General features: G+C 41.0%; 1 long non-coding RNA gene across 1 annotated transcript in view; it reads right to left on the reverse strand.

The window, feature by feature from the left end:
- Positions 1-20,611, reverse strand: part of LOC136863294 (uncharacterized) — a 375,222-nt gene that overhangs the window by 214,733 nt on the left and 139,878 nt on the right. The gene's annotated exons all lie outside the window — the stretch shown is intronic.

Genomic DNA, 20,611 nt, shown 5'->3' on the forward strand with positions numbered 1-20,611 from the left:
CGCCGCCAAGCGGTGGCAGCCCCGCACGCCACGTCAACCGCCATTCTTCAGCATGTGCAAGACACCCTGGCTGTTCCAATATCGACCAGAACAATTTCCCGTCAATTGGTTGAAGGAGGCCTGCACTCCCGGCGTCCGCTCAGAAGACTACCATTGACTCCACAGCATAGACGTGCACGCCTGGCATGGTGCCGGGCTAGAGCGACTTGGATGAGGGAATGGCGGAACGTCGTGTTCTCCGATGAGTCACGCTTCTGTTCTGTCAGTGATAGTCACCGCAGACGAGTGTGGCGTCGGCGTGGAGAAAGGTCAAATCCTGCAGTAACTGTGGAGTGCCCTACCGCTAGACAACGCGGCATCATGGTTTGGGGCGCTATTGCGTATGATTCCACGTCACCTCTAGTGCGTATTCAAGGCACGTTAAATGCCCACCGCTACGTGCAGCATGTGCTGCGGCCGGTGGCACTCCCGTACCTTCAGGGGCTGCCCAATGCTCTGTTTCAGCAGGATAATGCCCGCCCACACACTGCTCGCATCTCCCAACAGGCTCTACGAGGTGTACAGATGCTTCCGTGACCAGCGTACTCTCCGGATCTCTCACCAATCGAACACGTGTGGGATCTCATTGGACGCCGTTTGCAAACTCTGCCCCAGCCTCGTACGGACGACCAACTGTGGCAAATGGTTGACAGAGAATGGAGAACCATCCCTCAGGACACCATCCGCACTCTTATTGACTCTGTACCTCGACGTGTTTCTGCGTGCATCGCCGCTCGCGGTGGTCCTACATCCTACTGAGTCGATGCCGTGTGTATTGTGTAACCTGCATATCGGTTTGAAATAAACATCAATTATTCGTCCGTGCCGTCTCTGTTTTTTCCCCAACTTTCATCCCTTTCGAACCACTCCTTCTTGGTGTTGCATTTGCTCTGTCAGTCAGTGTACATAAAATGACAAGTTGCGAACAGATATTGATCACATTGCAAACAAAATATACATCAGTAATTTACAGGCACCCACCTTGCGACACACCTCTAATCCTCTAAGGTGCATCTGCCAGTACGCCCAATTCTGGACAGTAACAATATACATATCGTCGTTGCCGGGACGAAACCTCCTATGTGAAATATTTTAGCATAGAACTTTGGTCGGTAAGGTACTGTCATCTAAGGTGCAATATTGCGTGAATATTGTCAAGGCATTCTCGCTCTTCATAACGTATGTGCTGCGGGTCAGTATATCTCCAAAAATATTATCACATAGGAGGTTTTGTCCCGGCAACGACGATATACACATCAAGACTGTCGCATCGTATGAGAGACCGCGGCGAACGGCACACCGACCGTAGAACGGATTAGAGGCGTGTGGCACGGTGGGTGCCTGTAAACCATCCACAACAGTTTGCATTAGGATCAAGGAGCCTCTAAGCAGACTTCACTAACATCTGAGTACCGCGAAGCCCTCTTCTATCGGTATCTAGAAAGAAGTATCTGGATGGACAAGAACAGACGATGCAGCGTCGGCCAAGTGAATGATATCTGGACGTAAGCCTGGAAACGAGATACACCTGGAATGATGATGTAGAAGGCCTGGATAATATTCGTTTGTGTTTGTAAAAGGAATATTAAATACCAAGTACACGGGACATCCAGAATATCGTGCAACTCGTTCTGCTGCCGTTCATGTAAGAGATGTGATATTCGAAAAGTCAGTGCTTACCCACACATCGCTCATAGCGCACAACGCTTTCTTCAAGGTGCAAGTAAAATCTCGAGACCAATAAGAATACTTAATCTATCGATAATGGAGTATGCATTGGACTGGATTGAACGTCATCAGGCGCGGTATTCCACACCGGCGACAACACTTCCCCTACTGCGCAACCAGGCGAAATGGGCACAGAACGCCATTCCGCCGAATCACAGTATATTCGTCTTTTCTACAGCACATTCCCTGTGAGAGTTGCGGCCTGCATTGCTGCTAGGGAAGGGAACATTAAGTACCGACTCGCCCGGCAGACTCTATACAATACACACGAGTGTGTATGATGAGAATGAGTGAGTACGGTATATTATTATAATGTGTGAAAGAGTGTGTATATAAAATATTATTTTCTGGCACAGCTACTTCATGATGTTTTTCTATATTCCCTTAGTGTAGCTTAATACACTGTAGACAGCACAGATCTACTCCATCTTGTAAACATGGGATAGACAGTGTTCTTATTTTCATTGACCTATAAGAGCAATTAAATGAAAACCGAACACTCGCCATAACACACATTCCGCGCGGAAGATGGCAACACTGTTGTTACGTATCGATACTGCCATCGCTGTGGTAGGAGAACTGCGTAGTGAAAACTCACAGGTGGCCGCAGTTGTTGGGTTGCGGACTGGTCTAGTGTGTTCATCCAGCTGTAAAAATGGAGGCAAACAATGAAGAGCAGAGAAGTGTAGTTCGTCGTCTGGCGGGAAAAATGCAACGCGCCATAAAGTCAAAGTGCCCTGGACTCTGTTGGATGGAGTCATCCTGTTGCATGATAATGTTCGCCCCCCGTACTTTAAATCTGACGAAGTCTACGCTTTAGCGATTTGGTTGGGAAACACTTCAACATCCTCCCTACAGCCCAGATCTTTCACCATGTGATTTTCACATTTTTGGCGACCTGAAAAAGTGCAAGAGTGGAATTGATCGTCTCGTCTCTCAGTGGGATACATGTATGAACGCTTTTTGGTAATTACTTTTGAATAAAACCATTCCATGGTCACGTTGTAACGGGTGTTCGGTGTTCATTTAATTTGACTGCCTCTTATACAATATCATAGTCCCAACTTTGGCTTCGTTCGCCTCCGTAGCGTAACGGTTAGCACTATTAGCTGCCATCCTCGGAGGTCCGGGTTCGATTCCCGGTACTGCCAGAAATTTAAGAATGGCAGGAGGGCTAGTGTGTGGTTAAAATGGTGCCTCCATCTGGGGTGTGTCTGAAAAGAGCTGCACCACCTCGGGATGAGGACACAAGTTTACTTTTAATTTTGGCTTAGGCAACATGAAAGTGGCATAGGTATGGTCTATTCTAGCAGAATCAATACTTGTACTGTCAGTCCACGTGATGGTGATGATAATGATGTGAAGGTGTCGCTTGTACAATTGTTTAGTCTAGGCATTTCTGTAGGACTGGTAGACTGATAATTAAAAACATCTTCTGAATACGCGAGGGTCCGCCTCTGTGGTGTAGTGGTTAGTGTGATTAGCTGCCACCCCCCGGAGGCTCGGGTTCGATTCCCGGCTCTGCCACGAAATTTGAAAAGTGGTACGAGGGCTCGAACGGGGTCCACTCAGTCTCGGGAGGTCAACTGAGTAGATGTGGGTTCGATTCCCACCTCAGCCATCCTGGAAGTGGTTTTAAGTGGTTTCCCACTTCTCCTCCAGACAAATGCCGGAATGGTACCTAACTTAAGGCCACGGACGCTTCCTTCGCTCTTCCTTGCCTATCCCTTCCAATCATCCCATCCAACCCGCAAGGTCCTTGTTCAGCATAGCAGGTGGGGCCGCCTGGGCGAGGTACTGGTCATCCTCCCAGTTTCATCCCCGATACAGAGTCTGAAGCTCCAGGACACTGCCCTTGAGGCGATAGAGGTGGGATCCCTCTCTGAGTCCGAGGGAAAACTGACCCTGGAGTGTAAACAGATAAAGAAGAAGAAGAATAAGCGAGGAAAGCAACAAGAAAGTACTTCACTCGTAATTTCCCCAATTCGCCTCTTCGGAGATGTCTAAACGTTTTATATTATACATACAACTATATGTAGCAAGACCACTGAAGCCACACTTTAATTGAAGTCTGAACCTATATCGTATCCGTTGTTATAGTAGTTCATACAATAAAGCTGCCACACCAGAAAACAAAAGCTATCAGTAATACAAGGTTCGAATTCCAGTACCGACAGCGGACATAATGGTTGAGATTTGCTCCAAAGTCTCTCTTTCCTAGGATAGTGTCTTTAATCCTCGGGGAATATTTGCTTCTCGTACTTCCAAATCAATTCCAAAAAATATTTTGGAAATGCGCACAAATGTGCAAGTACAAATTATGAAATTCATTCTTTACTGTAAAGGCTATCGACCTGACTCTCTTTCTACAAACAGTTATATGATACTTGTCACAGTATTTTGCACATAACACACACACACACACACACACACACACTCAAGATCTGGCTCATGAAATTTCTGATTAGTACACCATTTATGACGGAAGCCTTAAATTGCGAGTCTTGTCAAAACAGGCCTTAATGGTTGGTTTTCGTTCGTCCATCTCCAGTCAATCATTGCGCCAGTAACGCAGAAATCTAGAGGTATTTTCGCACGTTTCTGCTTTCTTCTCTTGATCACTTCAGTTGCTAGATTAGTAGCAGGTAGTGGTAGATTCAGCCGTAGATCTCTTAAATAGAATTGTTCTCTTGCCAGTTCATAAACTAGACGAGAAGATGCTGTTCTCGAGACTCCCAATACTCTTTTCAGATATGCTTTTATTTTTTCCAATGTAGTTAAATCAGTTAAAGATAGTTTCCCCAAATCAATTCTATACTGTATGTTAGTATTGGGGAGATTTTTGCGTGGAATTGCGTTAAGTCTGTTTGTAAAGATAATCTGGTAATGTTCTTAATAGTGTATATCCCTCTGATAGCAACTGTAACCCTCTCCTTTAGAGTCACTTCCTCTTCTACTGAGGCTTCTTACCCTTTCCGGAAGATCACTACCAAATCAATTATAATCGCGAAAACTAGCATATTGAGCACACAAACAAAGAGAAATACTAAATACATGAAGCTATTGATCATGCTGTTCCGAATCACCAGTAAGCAGCGACAACAATTCTATCATGTATTTCCTACTAGTTTGTTTAAAGCAAATAAAAATAGTGCAGATACTCCACAGAACAAAGTATCTTCCAAGACTCTTTTATTGTAATTTTTTGGTAGTGGTTTAACGTCGTACCAACACATTGAAATTTTTCAGTGACGCAAGGATAGGAAAGGGCTAGAACTGGAAAGTTAGCAGCCATGGTCTTAGGTTTCTTGAAGGGGTGGCCAACAATTTCTGTGGAAATTCATTTATCAAGGGTATACAGTAGGCTATAGTGCAAATTGTACAATTGATCTCCCTGGAGAACGTTAAAAGGCTAAGACTTTTCGGTTATTATGGAAGAAAGTGGCATGGGTATGATATGGTCTAATTGGTTGGCCGTGCGGTTAGAGGCGTGCAGCTGTGAGCTTGCATCCAGGATGTAATGAGTTTGAACCCCACTGTCGGCAGTGCTGAAGATCGTATTTTCCCATTTTCACGCCAGGCAAATGCTGGAGCTTTACCTTAATAGAGACCACGGCCACTTCCTTCCCACTCCTAGTCCTTTCCTATCCCGTCGTCGCCACAAGACCTATCTGTATCGGTGCAACGTAAAGCAAAATTGTAAAATAAATGGTATTATGTACTTATAGGTATTATAGACCATATATTGTAAGCAGTGCAGTATTTGTTATTTTAAATAAAACTCGACACTTGTTATTCACTTCTTCTACCTAGACTCTTTTCCCAATTTATTGGGGTCGGCATGGAATAGTGGATTCGGCTCAGTTTTACGGCCGGATAGCCTTTCCGACAATAACCTTATTTGGAGGAATGTATTCACTTTGGCGTGTTTCTCCGGTGGTTGGTAGGGTAGTGCATGTAAATAACGAGAAGTTTAGGCAATTAAGACGAACACAAACACCTAGTTCCAGAGCCAGAGGAATTAACCATACTGAACCCATGACCTTTGTACCCTAAGAATTTTAAGTATTAAAATTATTACAGGAGGTCCATATCAATTGTAATAGGAAGCTTGAAATTTTTATATATAATACGGGATTGACGCGTTCCAAGGAGGGAGCTACTTTCCGTCCCACGCTCTGAGGTGTGACGTCATCCGCACGTGTCGAATGTGGAAGGATACAGAAGAAAGTTTATGTTGAATAAATATAATTAAATGAAAGAATTAGTGGTGAACGCAATATAATGAGGGTGCTGTATTTATCTATAAGACACTTGGTCTTTAGTAAGACGGATTTGAGACTGCTAAGCCATTTCTGGCAATTATTTCAGATGGACGCGCGTATCTAGCTTACCCACGCCAAGTCGACGAAAAAATAGTGCCTTTCAAAGGAGGTCATTTAATCAGTTAATTTAAGAAGAATAAAATTTAAATGTCCAGGAACACTACCGCTAGCAATGTAGCAAGTATGTGGTTACATCAAAAACTCTTTTAAATACAGTTCATTTAAGTCGAAAAAGTTACGCAAAGTTTCTTGGCGGCAAAGGGAAAATGCCTGGAGAGAGGGGGTAATGTCTATAATTATAGAAGGGACGCCATGTTGAAATTTTGTATCGTGAGGCTGAAGACAGAAGGTTGAACTGTTCTGTAAATCGATCGACAAGTAGACTAAGTCCAACCAACAGATTTTAGCCGATGTGGCTCCATGTGGAGACAGTTTTTCGTTGAGCAGAATAATTGAATAAAAAGGACGATCAAGCTACCGAAGAGGTATTTATAAATTTGTGCGTGGTAAGGAAAGTAACTCGTGTGCGGGTAATAAATACTATCAGTCGAGTGCGATCAACAAAATCGACAAGTGAAGGGCATTCTTTTTTTTGTGCTTTATTTACAGGAAAAGGAAGAAATATGCAATGTACAGCCAAAAATGTAAAAATGGCTAAATAAATGACAGAGGGTCGCCGGTGAGCCCAAAGTTGAACGCTGGCGTGACTTACGGTAGGTGACATGCCATCCTAACGCCTACTATATCTTGTTTCATGATGTCAAACTTATATGTATTTGAAGTGGGTATTTATGACGCAATTGGTCACCTACATTGTTTCTTTGTGAATGTCAGAATATGACGAAAAAGGGTCATCTGGTTTATTTTCTACTTGGATAAATTTTTAAACTATTGCGAGTGCCTGTAATGTTGTAAAAAGTTATTAATGAGGGTTTCGAAGTGATATCACGTCCAAAGTAGATCGTCATTTTCGTTTATTTTATTGCTCATATTTTGTGATGTCAAATTAAGATGTTTATTCAACCTAAACTTTTCAGTTGAAATTTTATGGAATTGGTGCGAAAGGGATCCGTGGCTACCCATTTTCACTCGGATGGAAGCGTTGTGTGTAGTGTTGAGTAATGCAGATCGGTGGATTTTGTCACGAAGTGTAACGTATTCTATGTCCGTTTAAACCGTGTCTGAGTGACAATAATAACAGTAAATATGTCAGTCATTTTTGTGAAAATCCAGTTTTAAAATACATCATTTTATGCGAAGTTGTTCATTATTATAATATTGTGCGTGATTAGGCGTCGTGGATTCTAGTAAGGATTTTTATTCCAGTTCTTTTGTCAGTGAGAGTCGTTGAGTTTGAGAACAGAGATTAGATTTGTCGTACGAGTTGAGATAGGATTTGTGAATCAGGTGATTGGAAGCCTGTAGATGATGCCGGGACTTTGGTGCGAGCCTCAGGAAGATTTTATATGTTTGGGATGGAAATGAATGAGAGAATTCACGCCGGTGTTTAATTTGCGACGTGTAGGGCCTACAATTATTGTGGGACATTTAAAAGTAAATCTATGTGCATATTTGTTTGGTCAGAATATCGTATTTTGTTCTATTTTGCGAAGTCAAAGGGGCTCATTCTTTGAAGCCAGTCATGTATGACGATGACGTGTGTTTCATGTTGAAACTGACAGGCAGAAGAGGGTCGTCTGTTTCGATACCGCCAGCTGATCGACAGGGGACATTTAGTACAACGGAAGACGTGTAGAGTGTTACGTATTGAAACGAGATTGCATTCTTGGCAGCGGGGATCATTAACTACGGGATCTAGTTGAAATTTTCGTCCGGGAAAAACGTGTAGGTTATTAGATAATGTGAATGTGTTTAATTGAGGTTGTAATGTATATTTGAAACCACGAAGTTAGAGTATAATGAGCAAGGTTAGCCAATTTCAGGGTTGTCCAAAATATAGAATGGTGGTAGTGATGATTGTTTTGTTTGTGAGGGTGCACAAACTTTATGAAATGTCATGACAATATATGACATCGTAATCGGCTTACATTATACGGCGAGTTACTTTTGGTTTGTACTAGATTATTAGGGTTATCCAAGTATTAATAATGGCCAGGGTTAGGTTAGATTTAAAGTGTGATGTCATGAAACAAGATATAACACTGGAAATGAATGATGTAAAAAGTTTTCCAGCTACAAAATAATGCCAGATGATAAACATTAAACATGAATTGAATATAACTGCGTCAAACGTTGAGTAGGGACTTGTGAAAGAAATCATTCGTCCGTGGAGATAGAATTTGTTGTTCATTAAGATTTCATTAAATCATTTCTAATTTATTTAATTATTAAATTCAGTGGAACCGTATTTGTGAAATAACTTTAAACCAAGCGAATAACTTGGAGATGCATTCTGGAAATCGTAGTTTATTTTCTGGGAATATTTAAGTGTTAACGTAACGATTAAGGGGACATATCCGAAGGTAATGGATTTTACTGCCACAAAGTATTGTGAGCGTTGTTGTTGTTGCATTATTTGACTTTGATTGATTGAGCAGTAAATGTGCTGGGGTTAGTAAAGTGGAAACTTTGTAATGCTATTTGCTTTACGTCCCCCTAACTACTCTTTTGCGGTTTTCGGAGACGCCGAGGTGCCGTAATTTTGTCCCGCAGGAGTTCTTTTACGTGCCAGTAAATCTACCGACACGAGGTTGACGTATTTGAGCACCTTCAAATACCACCGGACTGAGCCAGGATCGAACCTGCCAAGTTGGGGTCAGAAGGCCAGCGCGTCAACCGACTGAGCCACTCAGCCCGGCTGGAAACTTTGGTCATCAACCGATGTAACTCAATTGTGTTCAGCCTTCAGCTTAGAAACTTGGGTGGTCATGGGGTTATCAACCTCAGGGACTTAGATTAGGGCCATATGCCACTGTAGCATAATTTTCCTTGCGGTCATCATCCACAATGACTTTAAAGTAACTAAGAAGTTTAGAGGACGGTCCATGACATAGTCGCAGGTCACATCGATTCAATTAAGGGTCCATGCCGTATAACCACTCTGTGGCACACACCGATTGGACTGCCTTAATTATACCCAGAGTCCAGAGTTCGTGTTACGAGGGCTGGAACTTCAAGAATCATTATGATGGTACATGTAGTCTCATATGGAAGCCGAATTTAAGGATTTCCAGACTTTCCTTTCTTTATTTAATAATTGAGACAATGGTTTCTAGTAAGGATGCCTATCAGGCAGTTAAGTTAAAGACTCAAACCAGCGTTCGGTCCCTCTGTGTAAGAATGATTGTGGTGTTAAGTGGACAAGATAGAGTCCGAATTATACATGGATTACAAAATATTAGTGTCTTCAGAAAGTTTTCCAAAATTAAAATACAATATTATATGTATAGACCTGTCATTTGAGTAGATAGATTAGGATTACTGAACCCTACCTTTTACCTCAGCAAGTGGCGAAGAACCCGAAACGATCCAAGAGACAGATCTCATGAAATTTTGCTGATAGGTAAGGAAGGTAGATATCCTTCAGAGTGGACCAAAGGGTTCAATACACAGTTAGAAAATCCTCATCCCGTTCGGGAAACGAACCCGGGGTCCTCTGAAACGAAGGCATGTATGCTGATCATTCAACCAATGAAACTGGACAAACTTCTTACCCACTGGCATTATATAAACACACAATGCCCTAATAAAGAACGCACCGGGCGAGTTGGCCGTGCGGTTAGGGGCGCTCAGCTGTGAGCTTGCATCTGGGAGATAGTTGGTTCGAACTCCACTGTCGACAGTCCTGAAGATTTTCCATGGTTTCCCATGATTTCCTATTTTCACACCAGGCACATAATGGAGCTGTACCTTAACTAAGGCCACGGCCGCTTCCTTCCCACTTCGCCCTTTCCTATCCCATTGTTGCCCTATGAGACATCTGTGTCGGTGTGTCGTAAAGAAAATTCTAAAAAAATAAAGAACGTTTAGATAAAAATCACATCAGCATAATATTAGCGTCCCGTCCTTTTATTTTCAAAATCCGGTCACCCTGCCATGGCCGTAATGATGAATGAATGAAAATAATAAGCTAATTATAGATTCTTTTGAAATTTTAAAACAGGGACAAGTTATTTTAAGTTAGATTTCTTCCGGGTTCTCCCTTGTTCACGGCAGACAAGTACCGGAAGTACTAGAACAGGGTCGATGTAACTATCATAGTCTCGACTCAAAAGAAATTTCTAGCAGGCCAATGACCTTGGAGGCCTTACCACTAGTTCTCACCACCGTTCTGTGTTCAAGAAGTCTTCCACAGCGAAGGTCATAAATAGGAGAGCATTAGACATCCCTGCGGGCAGTGAAGATCGTGTTCACAAGCAATGGTGCGTGTGGTCGGGGAGTTACGGCTACAACGTAATGATGAAAGCGTGACGATCTGTACCGTTGTGGCGCCAACCTCACCGACCTCTACTCCGGTCAAGGATCGCATTACGTCCCTTCATTTACTATAATAGCCACAACGAAACCCAAAGGGCTTAATCTACGTTGTTTGTTTTACATGGTTACGAGGAGTAGAAGTAGAAGAACGACGTTTACTACCAACAAAAAACACGACACTTCCATACACTACTAAAACAGCAGCTCATAACACTAGTGAGCTCTGAATTCCTCTGGAGAAGTCTAAATCACGGGCCTCGAAAAAAGAGAATAATGTCTCAATATGTTGAGCGTGATCATACATACATACATACATACATACATACATACATACATACATACATGCATACATACATGGAGGCGTGATATCCTAGTAGCGCAGTCACTGTTCATTGGTCGTGGTTCGAATCTTGGTCAATTCACGTAAGAATTTTGAAAAGAAAAGTCACGTCCCCGTGGTTCGTATTCCACGTAAAACTTAAAGTGTCGTGGCTATGACCACGATATCAACAATCATGAAAAACTACATGATTGCTTACACACATGTATACGGTACACATATGCGAGGAGCGTCTTGTCAGAACTGAACATGTCCAAAATTAACTGAAGCAAACATTCGTCTTGATACAATATATCCCCCCACATAGGCTTGATGTCAGGAAGAGCATCGTGCCGTAAAACTAGACTTAATCTATGTAAGTTCCTGCGCCAGATAACTGGGGAAAAGGCCAGGAAAGAAGAAGAAGAAGTTAAAGAATTAGTTTTGATACAATAGTATCATCTCAATCTGTTTCTTAACTGATTCTCCTAATATTGAAACTACAAAACTCTAAGCCTGAACAAAAGCAGAAGCCAAACACAATCAAGTCACATGCGGGGCTTTTTTTTTTAAAGAATTTCTTAATTTCCACTGATTTCTGCCAGCCATAGAAAGAGATTTACTGGGTTAATAAAAATGACGCCTGAAAAGTTGCATGTTCAAAAGCTACTATACGGTCGCTAATTTACATTTTACTTTCCTCCTGGAAGTCTCGATCTGGCAGATATGCTTGGTTTTGCCTGGACGCTCATCATACAGACATACATCGATTTTCATTTTACCAAGTGAGTAGTTTCAGTCTCTGTATTCGGGTGATGATGAATTCAAACCCCACCATCGGCAGCCCTGAAGAAAATTTTTGCCGTAGTTTCCCATTTTCACGCCAGACAAATCCTTCGACTGCATTTTAATCAAGGCCACGGTCACTTCTTTCCAAGTGCGTACTTAATACAATGTGTTTATTGGGTATCGTAACTTATGAAGATTTTCTTTCACCGTAGCCTTTCTCACACCCTGGTGTGATTTGTTTTTGGCACATTGGATTCATGTACCATTAACTACTTTTATGGTTTACGGAGACCCAGAGATGCTGGAATTTTGCCTCTATGAATTTCTCTCACGTGTCAGTAAATCTGCCGACATTGGAGATACGCGATATAAAAAGCCAACTTCGGCTCAGAAAGACAATGTTTTACCATCTAAGTTCTCAGTTCGGAATACATGTGGATTTCAACAAATTTTTACGGCCGGATGCCTTCCTGACGCCAACCCTATGAGGAGAGATATATTCAAAAAATGTATTTATTTATTTATTTATTTATTTATTTATTTATTTATTTATTTATTTATTTTGGGAAACCAAGACAGCGAAGTGGAGAATTACAGAGTTGGTGCGAGGGTAAACCACTAGAAGAAATGAAATATGGCGGTTGACCGTGTGGTTTGCCGTCTGTAAATAAACGTATGCGTATTAAGACTAACACACGCACACACACAATGCAACAGTTACTATTGTATTAAAACACTGCTTCTGAAAAACTTGAAGATATGAGTGGATTTCGAAACAAAAATTTAAAAAGAGCATTTATATATACCTAGTTAATGGGAGGTACAAACTTACATATATTTTAGAATGAGTAGTTCGTAAAGGGGACTCTGTATAGTGATAGACAAAAAGAGAAATCAAAACAAGATTTTATTGAAAATGAGCAGGCTCAACTTTGTTTTGAACTGCTTACAGAAAACGATAAACGATAAATTTGCGTACCCCTTGAGACGACCACACTTTGAACACCACCGTGTTAGTGGAATGTTTAACCGCTAGCAAAGAAGAAAATAAAATATATGAACGTATGGTAACACAGTTGGATAATGGTCGTCTTATGTTCCTAAGATAATGGGCTTTATCCCGACTGAGGTCGGTGGCATCTGCGGGAGTTGTAATGTGACAACTCCGTGCCGCTGGTTGTTTTATTATTATTATTATTATTATTGTTGTGTGTGTCCTCCGCGCCTACAATCTCCGCAGCCCGCCCGACACATGGATGTTTCCAGAGACCACGAGGCAGATTGCAGTGCGCTGACGTGATCGTTTGTGACGTCAGCCGGCGCTATATAAGGAGCAACGTTTCTCACCTCTCCAGGACTCCTACAGTGTCCAACGACCAGACTACACCGCAAGTCAGACACGGAGGTACCCTCTTAAAAATGTGTTCTGAATAGGTGGACTGATTCCTGGCCGTGAGGTTTCACCTCTGGACATTGCCTCATTCATCCTGCATTCCGTAGCCACGTCGAGCACCCATCCAAGCATTCTGCTACTCAACTCAAGTCCCCTACAGTAGCGCTGTTGACGGAGCGGTTGTTTACGGAGCGGAGGCTCCGGGCGCTTTCAATCGGAGCCTCCGGAGAACCTCCAATTGAATTACAAGCGCGTAGTTTAAACTTGGTACGGGATAAATGAACGAGCATTTGTACAGGGATTTATAACTTGTCGCTGTTAATGGGAGAAACTACGCCCCTCCGTTAATACTTTAGTTATTTGGCGATATTACAGATAGCATTATTACGTACAAACATAATAATTATGTAACAGAACCTCCGATTGAATTACAAGCGCGTAGTGTGAACTTGGTACGGGAGAAATGAACGAGCATTTTCACAGGAATTTATAACTTGTCACTATGATCGTGAGAAACTAGGCCCCTCAGTTTATACCGGTACCCTTATTATTGGGCGATATTACAGATAGCATTCTTACGTACAAACATTGAATGACCGAACTCGATAGCTGCAGTCGCTTAAGTGCGGCCAGTGTCCAGTATTCGGGAGATAGTAGGTTCGAACCCCACTGGCGGCAGCCCTGAAAATGGTTTTCCGTGGTTTCCCATTTTCACACCAGGGAAATGCTGAGACTGTACCTTAAATAAGGCCACGGCCGCTTCCTTCCCACTTCTAGCCCTTCCCTGTCCCATCGTCGCCATAAGACCTATCTGTGTCGGTGCGACGTAAAACACCTAGCAAAAAAAAAAAAAAAACATTGAATGACAAGCGCGTTGTGTGAACTTCATACGGGAGGAATGAACGAGCATTTTCACAGAAAATGTATAACTTGTCGCTATTATTGCGCGAAACTACACTCCTTATTTAACTTTTTAAATCTATATGTTCGGAGCGTTTGAAGATCTTTTGCCTCTACTTGCACCATATGTGAGGAAACCTGCGTGTATTATGTAAATGGCGGTAGTGTAAAGTGTTGAATGTGAGGAGAGGAACGTTAAGGATGACACAAACACCCATTCCCCAGACCAGGGATATTAATAATTTAAATAAAAAACCCTGACCCGGCCGGGAATCGAACCCGGGGCCGCCGGGTTACAGGCGGACGCGCTGCCACCGATACCGCGAGGCCGGTGTTTACGAGTCGTTTGTGCCATGTTTTACAGCACAGCACTTACAGACTTGAACCGCTTGAACTCCTCCCTCCGCTCGTAAATAATCATCCATAACTTCTGCACGTCTTTCGCGTTTTTTACATATGTCCAGAAATTAAAAGCGAATTCAAATTTAACTTGAAACTACTGTATTCTAGTGTCAATATAATGAGAATATTTCCATAATAATGAACGAAGTGTACTATGTAAGTTCTGCATAGGTAGGGCCTGCACTTTTCTGAGAAACAACTTAACATATTTAGTTATATTGTTTGTTGTATCTACAGGGTTTATACCTACAGGTATATGGGGTATGTATTATATGTCGATATAATTGCATTTTCTTGACAACAAATGGGAGGATGCATTAATTATTCTGAATGACTATACGTTCTTTGTTAAGGGGTATTTTATGAAATATCGTTGATATAGATCAATTTATGTGTATGTAGGTAACGATTTTTATAGGGCGCCTACATTCATGGACGTAAGTTTGAAATTACAGCCTCTTACGTCCTTACACTCGGAGCTACTGTTACGAATAGGAGGCGGCCCTCCGATTAACCTCCGGAGCTCCGTAACTGCTTTGCCTCCGTCGGTAGTACCGGAGATAACCGGAGGAGCGCTGTAATCGTATTGTCCGATTCAATCAACAGGAGGTCCGCCTCCTCTTCACAGCGCTACCCTACAGTGCTCCGACTCCAATCATAGCATTCTGCTATATATGAACACTAGTCGCAAGTTCCTTGCAAGTTATAAGCCTCCTGTTAGCATTCTGCTAATACGAACACTCTCTACAAGTTCCACTTGTTATTATACATGACCGATAGTTTTTGACTATCAAGAACATTCTCTCATTTGAACAGACTATCTCATCAAGACAAGATTGAATGTATATAGGAATCTCAATTTGTAAATATTATTCAGGCCCTCAGCCTACTACCTTATATTAACATTAAACGTGTGCAACTCAACAAGCTTCAAGAAAAGTTTCATTCTATTTCATGTACATCTATATATATAAAATAACTTGTCCTGACTGACTGATTCATCATCGCCGAGCCAAAACTACTGGACATAAAGAAATGAAATTTTGGGGATATATTCATATTAAGATGTAGGTGCTCGCTAAGAGAGGATTTTTGGATATTCCTTCGCTAAGGGGGTGAAAAGAGGGGATGAAATTTTAAAATGAGTGTTTCTATATCTCAAAACTTTAAAAGTTTACAGATGTAAAAATTGGTATTTAGAATCTTCTTTAAAAAATAAGGAAACGCGTATTTTTTTCTTTTCAGAAAATCCCAATAGGAGGGGTGAAAAAGGGTGAAAATGGGGAAAAATGGGTTGAATGCCTTTAATCAGGATACCGGTACTTATATCTCAGAAACTGAAGATATTACAGACCTGAAAATTGGTACTTTTGATATCTTTTAAAAATAACGAAACACGTATTTTTTTGTTTTTGGAAAATCCAATTAATGGGAGGGTGAAAAGGGGGTGAATTTTTAAAATGAGTGAATCTATATCTCCAAACTTTTACAGTTTGCAGATGTAAAAATTGGTATTTACAATCTCCATTAAAAATAAAGAAAGACGTATTTTTTGTTTTCGGAAAATCGCAATAGGAGTGAAAAGGGGTGAAAAAGGAGTTGAATGCCTTTAATGATGCTACTTATATCTCAAAACCTGAAGATATTACAGACCAGAAAATTGGTGTTTGGGATCTCCTTTAAAAATAAAGAAACACGTATTTTTGTGTTTTTGGAAAATCCAGTTAATGGGGGGGGGGTGAAAAGGGTGTGATTTTTAAAAATGAGTGTATCTATATCTCAAAACTTTTAAAGTTTATAGATGTAAAAATTGGTATTTCGAATCTCCATTAAAAATAAAGAAAGATGTATTCTTTTGTTTTCGGAAAATCCCAATAGGAAGGGTGTAAAAGTGTGAGTAATGGGTTGAATGCCTTTAATGAGGCTACTTATATTTCAGAACCTGAAGATATTATAGACCTGAAATTTGGTATTTGGGATCTATTTAAAAGTAAAGAAACACGTATTTTTTCGTTTATGGAAAATCCAAATATTGGGGATGAAAGGGGGGGCGTTAATTTTTTAAAATGAGTGTGTCTACATCTTAAAACTTTAAAATTTACAGATGTAAAAATTGGTAGTTAGAATCTCCTTTAAAATAAAGGAGCACGTATTTTTTCTTTCCTGTAAATCCAAATAGGAGAGGTGTAAAAGGGTGAAAAATGGGTTGAATGCCTTTAATGAGGATACATATATCTCAGAAACGAAAGATATTACAGAACTGAATATTTGTATAGGGGATCTCCTTTAACAATAAAGAAACACGTATTTTTTAATTTTTGGAAAATCCAATTAATGGCGGTTAAACAGGAGTGACAAATTGGGGTGAATTTTTTGAAAGACGATATCTACAGAATATCTTGGAAACGTAAAATGTTACAGGCGTAAAACGTGGGTGTTTGGAATCTCCTGTAAATGTAAAGAAACATAGGTGATTTGTTTTTGGAAACTCCACTTAAGGGGAACTAAAAAGGGGTGAAATTTTAAAATGAGAATTTTTACAGTATATCTAAAAAACTTAACATGTTACAGAAGTGAAAAATGGTATTTTTTATCTCTATTAAACATAAATAAACGTGTATTTTTAGTTTTCGGAAATACCACTTGGGAGGAGGGGGGTAAAAGTGACTGAAAATGGTGTTGAATTCTTTTAATTAGGCTACTGATATCTCAAAAATGAAGATTTTACAGACTTACAGACGTGAAATTTGATATTTGCAATCTGCTTTAAAAGTAAAGAAACACGTATACTCGGAAAATCCAATGAAGGGCGGGGGGGTTGAAAGAATTGAAAAATTAATTGACTTAATTGTATGAGAATACACACATCTAATAAAAACTAAAGTTGTTACAGACGTGAAAATTCGTATTTGGATCTCCTTTAAAACAAAGGAAAACGCGTTTTGGGGGGGGCGGAAACCATCTTGGAGAGCGAGAGTGTAAAGGAGTTGAATTCCTTTCATGAGGACACATAAATCAAAAACTGAAGAAGTTAGAGTCGTGATAATTGGTATTTAGAAGATCGTTTACTATTAAAGAAACAAGTATTTTTTGCGGGAAAATTCACTTGGGGGGGGGGTAGTGTGAAATGAAGTGAAAAAAGTAAATAAGCCACTGCGGAACCGATTTAATCACATACGAAGAGTGTAAAGAAGATTATCAATAACCATTCGATGAACTTCTTGGACCTGAAATGCGTGTACAACTCATTTGTGTTCATATATATATATATTATAACTACAGTACTGTCCGGCTCCATGGCTAAATTGTTAGCGTGCTGGCCTGTGGTCACAGGGGTCTCGGGTTCGATTCCCGGCAGGGTCGGGAATTTTAACCATAATTGGTTAATTTCGCTGGCACGGGGTCTGGGTGTATGTGACGTCTTCATCATCATATCATCCTCATCACGACGCGCAGGTCGCATAGGGGTGTCAAATTATATGACCTGAATTTAATGAAATCGCACAAAATGAAACTGTAAACAGAAATATCTTTACCTTCTTTGAAGCTGTGCGCTATTTTATTGCTTCTCCTTTAGAGAAAGAAAGAGAGAAGAAGAGGTACATGATTTTGTGAAGCGGAATTATTCTTTACAATACTTCAAGGGAGAGAAGCAAAAAGTTGTTTTGAGTTTCGCTTTCTAAATCTAAACTCTAGTATGAAGTCGAAAGAAATGAAAATGGTAGGACACTAACTCTAAGTCCGAAGAAAGAACGTGTTATTAATATGAACACATAAGAAATTAACGTCGATGATAATTTGCTGTACTTCGTATGGAAGAATTGCTTCGTGACGTGCCAATCTTAAGAATTCATAGCAGCTATTAAGCTTCAAGAACATTTTCTACTGCTGTTATACGTCATATATTAAATGCAGTGAGACGAATTGCAAGCGAGGTTACGAGTGAAGGACAAATGTTAAGTGCTGGTATCATCCAGTGTATCAAGTCTGGGCACCAATATCTCATTGAACATCACAGAACTATGAGCTAAACTTGGCGGTGTTCACAGGAAACTTACCGCAAGTTTTTGCATTTTCGTAGAAATTTAAATAAGGGACGACTCCATATAAATTTCTACTTTCCTAATAATTATTCCTGAAATCATGAAAAAAAATCTTGCCTATTCTCACGTTGCTATACTTTTGAAAATTATTATTATTATTATTATTATTATTATTATTATTATTATTATTATTATTATTATTATTATTATTATTATTATTTCTTTCTTTCTTTCTTAATCCATTTACCCTCCAGGGTTGGTTTTTCTCTCGGACACAGCGAGGGATCCCATCTCTACCGCCTCAAGGGCAGTGTCATGGAGCGCGAGACTTTGGGTCGTAGGGATACAACTGGGCAGGAGGACCAGTACATCGCCCACGATGCCTCACCTGCTATGATGAACATGGGCCTTGTAGGGGGTTGGAAAGATTGGAAGCGATAGATAATAATAATGTCGTGAGGTCTCCGAAGAGGCCGGACGCAGGTCTTTCGAGTTGACGTCGCATAGGCGACCTGCGCGTCTATGAGGATAGGGCCCTACCTAGGATGAATTATAATGCTGAAGAGGGCACACACACACACGCAGCCCCCGAGCCATTGGAATTAACCAATGAAGGGTAAAATCTGCGTCCCGGCCGGGAATCGAACCCGGGACCCTCTGGACCAAAGGCCAGCACGCTAACCATTTAGCCATGGAGGCAGATAAGGGATACATAAGGAAGAGGGAAGGAAGTGGCGGTGGCCTTAAGTTAGGTACCATCAAACATTTGCCTGGAGGGAAAGTGGGAAACCACGGAAAACCAATTCGAGGATGGCTGAGGAGGGAATCGAACCTCCCTCTTTTCAGGTGACCTCCCAAGGCTGAGTGGAGCCCGGTCCAGCCCTCGTACCACTTTTAAAATTTCGTGGCAAAGCCGGGAATCGAACCCGGGACTCCAGGCATGGCAGCTAATCACACTAGCCACTACACCACGGGGGCGGACATTATTATTATTATTATTATTATTATGAAATGATGATGAAGACAACACATACACCCAGCCCCCGGGCCATTGGAATTAACCAATTAAGGTTAAAATCCCGACCCGGCCGGGAATCGAACCCGGGACCGTCTGAACCGAAGACCAGTACGCTGACCGTTCAGCCAACGAGTCGGACATTATTATTATTATTATTGTTGTTGCAGTAATGAAATGGCGTATGGCTTTTAGTGCCGGAAGTATCCGAGGACAAGTTCGGCTTGCCAGTTTCAGGTCTTTCGATCTGACTCCCTCAGGCGACCTGCGCATCGTGATAAGGATGAAATCCAAACTTAAATAGCGAAACATTTCACATAATCGGAATCACTCAATTATATGTCGGAAAAGATGGTTCATTCACTTAATATACTTTTAAAGAACGGTTCTTCTTTTCGTTTGTTGAAACTTAATTCGGTGTATTGACCACGCAACAACTATGCCATATGCAGGGCGAATCACCTAAAACTTGCAGCCCAAATATTTCTGAAATTGAAAGTGCTATTGATGTGCTGTTTTCACAGAAATGAAGTGTAACCAATGGCTCATAATTATAGCATATACATAGATGTTGATACTTATAAGAATGTGTATTTAGTTTATAAAGTTACATTTTCAAATGAAAAATAAAAATAAAACTACAGTAAATTAGAATGTCAGTGATGTTGTCCTCGGCATTCTAGTACAAGTGGTTTATGAGCTATCGTAGTTTGAAAACTGTAAATACCGACTGTTGTCCGATCCATGTGTCAGCACTAACTTAAGAAAATCAGTGAATAAACAAATTCTTTGGATTCTGAAGAAGAAAGAGAATATGCCTTCAAAGTTTGTGTTCTAAATGATGACCGTCAGCTTCAATACAAGCTTCCAGCCTGCAATGTTAAGATTGATGCACACGTTCCAGCATTTCATCAAAAATGTCAGCGCACGCAGCAGCAGTAATATTTCCCTTGATATTATCTGGTATAGTCGGTATGTCCTTGTAAACAGTGTCTTTTAGACTTCCCCAGAGAAAGAGTCTAAAGGGTTCAAATCTGGTGAATGACCTGGTCAAGGTACAGATCCCCTTCGACCAAACCAACGACTTGGAAACAGTCGGTGAAGACAAGGTGTAGCACGCTGTGCACTACGCGCTGGTCGACCATCATGCTGATACCACGTGTTCCTCCTAGTCTACAATGAAACGAACATCTGTGAAAGTTGATCTGTTAGGAGGTTGAG

The sequence above is a fragment of the Anabrus simplex genome, chromosome 2 (genome assembly GCF_040414725.1).
Source record: "Anabrus simplex isolate iqAnaSimp1 chromosome 2, ASM4041472v1, whole genome shotgun sequence".
Taxonomy (NCBI): Eukaryota; Metazoa; Arthropoda; class Insecta; order Orthoptera; family Tettigoniidae; genus Anabrus; species Anabrus simplex.